This window comes from Propithecus coquereli, unplaced genomic scaffold (genome assembly GCF_000956105.1).
Source record: "Propithecus coquereli isolate 6110/MARCELLA unplaced genomic scaffold, Pcoq_1.0 Scaffold1192, whole genome shotgun sequence".
Taxonomy (NCBI): Eukaryota; Metazoa; Chordata; class Mammalia; order Primates; family Indriidae; genus Propithecus; species Propithecus coquereli.
The window spans coordinates 4,591-7,407 of record NW_012135992.1 but is presented as its reverse complement, the minus strand read 5'-3'; positions in this window follow the sequence as shown (position 1 = coordinate 7,407).

Sequence of the window (2,817 nt, the reverse complement as noted above, 5' to 3'; positions counted from 1 at the left end):
CCTGCCTCTGCCTGGGGTGGCCGTGGGGACAGGGTGGGTGGGATGAATGGAATAAAACCTGTCGTCCTGGCTCCCAGGCTCGCGTGTGCGGTGCTGGCCCCAGGGATGTCCCTCCAGGGTGCTCACCCTCAGGCCCTGCCTCGCGGGGCCTCCCCACTCCTGGGCGGGGGACAGGTTCCCAGGGCCCGTGGGCCTACACGGGGGTGGTTAGGGCCGCCCTGTTGTCCAGCCTCGGCTAGCTTTCTGCTTCGCTTTCTCTGCCCCTGACGGAGGGGCCTGGAGGAAGAGCTGGGACACCAGGGGTCGGGGACTGGGTGCCGGTCACAGGCCCTGCCGCCAGGGGTCTGGCTGTGACTGTGCCCCTGGTGTTAGCCAGGACAGAACCGCTGAAGCCGAGGCGCGGCACACGACCCCCTCAGCTCTCGGATGGTGCTCCAGGAACAGGTGCGGGGCCGGGCATGACGAGGCTGGGTGCCTGGGGGGGCAAGAGCGACCCCAGCCTCAGGAATCAAGCAGCAGGCGGGAGCCTGAACCTGGTCTGGGAACCATCAGCGTGGCTCAAGGGACTGAGATCCCAAATGCCCTCCTTGGCTCCCAGCTTCCTCACGGAACTGGGGCGGGCCTGGGACCCCCCCACGCCCGGGGAGGGGCTGTGGGAGGTCTCAGTACCCTCGCTGAGCATCCTGGGCCCCTAGGTGCTGCTGGGCCTGGTCTGACCCAGGGAACGCTGGTGGCACCTGCTGGGTGGCACTCAGGCCTGTGGCAAGCTGGGCCCTTTCCTTGGTGGTCCCTGAGCTCTTTGACTAATCCATCCCCTTCAGCCAGCGATGTCTGTGCCTGCTGAAGCGCAGGAGGAGGGTCGGCCTGAGCCTGGGCCCGTGGAGGCTGGGGAGGCTGGGGAGGGCCTGGGGAAGAGAGGAGGCCGCTCCCACCGGGCTGCACCCCCAGCCCCAGAAAGGAGCTGCCCGCTGAGGGGGATTGCGCGTGTCTGTTAGACCCTGCCTCGTTCCCAAAAAATGTCCGAGGTGATGTACATCCAAGCATCTTATAAATTGGCAAGTTATCTCACAGTTTCTGTAGCTCTTTAAATATATATGTATACACACATACATGTAAATTACCAGTGAAAACCCAGGACCAGGGAAAACGGAAGTTAGGGGTACATCAGGACAGGAGGCCACCTGTCACAGACGTACGCGCTTTGGCCTCAGGCGAGACACCAGTGTCCCCTCCAGGAACCGAACCTTATCCTGAAGGCCACGTCACTGACCACGCTCATTTCGGCCACCAGGATGCTCAGGCTGGCTGCGGCCCACAGTGTTGTCCCTGTAGCGCTGCCCTCCGCCACCCGAGTCCCACCCTTGTCCCCACCCACGCCTGGCTTACTCTTCCCCAGAACTTGTCACTGAAATCCAGTGGTGGAAGCGGGATTTGGGGGCCAGAGGTTCACACCATGCGGGAGGTGGGTTCTCTGCCGAAGCAGAGTGGAAAGAGCCGGTGGTTTGAACCAGTTGAGACGCTATTGCGTGTCGCATGTTTACGACACCTGAGCGCCTTGCTCGGGTCCTCCCTGGGCCTTGGAGGGAACCCGAGCCCGAGAGGGGCCCGGAGGTTTCAGCTTCACGAGCTCCTGGGAGCTTTGCAGAAAGTTCCTTATTATTTGTCCCCCCACCCCCAGGAGGCCCCAGGCGGCTCCTCTCTCCCTCTCCCGCTGAGCCCCCAGCTGCAGGCCGAGCCGGACCCCCCGACATCTGTTACACGAGCGAAATATGTGTTAATTTGTTAATTATGGTGGATCTGCCACCGGCAGCACCAGGGGTCTCCAGTGGGCTCATTTCCTCTGGGTCTCCAGGGCTGGGGCTCAGGAAACCATTTTATTATTTTTGTCTTTCGTGTGTTTAATTCTGTGTGGGGGGGGGGGTCCTGAACACTCTGCCCCTCGCCTCTCAAATGCACAGTCCCAGGCCCTGGCTCCCTCTGCGCACCCTGAGTCTGCATTTCAGCCACGAGCGGGGGCTCCGTGGGGAAGCGTGGGTGCTGTCACCTACGCCCAGCACTGGCTGCCACACATGCTCCAAAAGCTAAGATGACAAGTCCTGCTAAACGAAGTCAACAAACACGCATCAGGCCAAAGCCCCGGGGCAGAACGTGAAGCGTCCCGCCTTTGCTGGGGTGGGGGGCCCGCCTCCGTCAGCAGCGGACGCTCCTGTGAGCCCCCCGCTCGCTCGTGGGTGGGAAGGGGACGGGAGTCACCCACAGGGTGAAGCAGGGGAAGATCTGATGGGAACAAAAAACTCTTACTGAAAGTATTCACTCAGCTGGGGAAACCCGTGGTCGATAACTCCGGCTCAGCGTGCCCCCATGCAACATCTTGGGGTCCCCCTGCTCCATGCCCCGACTGCCTCGGGCATCGGGGAGCCACAGGTGCCTTCTCAGAACGGTGTTTTGAAAGCTAACGATAGATAACACAGGATGACAGAGGAAGCCCACTGTGTTGCTACGTGGCTTGCAAGACATTTAAAAACCGTGTGCATGGTAGCAGTCACATCTTCATCAACACAGCAATGACCAGATCTCACGTGGACCCAGCAGTGGCGGACTTTGGGGTCCTGAGCGCGTCCGTGGTGGTTCGAGGTACCCCCACCTCTGCGTGCGGCTCCAGCCCGTCTGAGTCCGTTGCCAACAAGCCGTGGGCTCTGCTAACTTTGGTTCAGCGGTTAGGGACATAAAGATGTCATTGTTTTTCCATGGAGTTCACAGACCCCTGAATCTTGTCCCCTGCGGGCTCAGGGGCAGGAGGCATTCCAAACCCGTGGC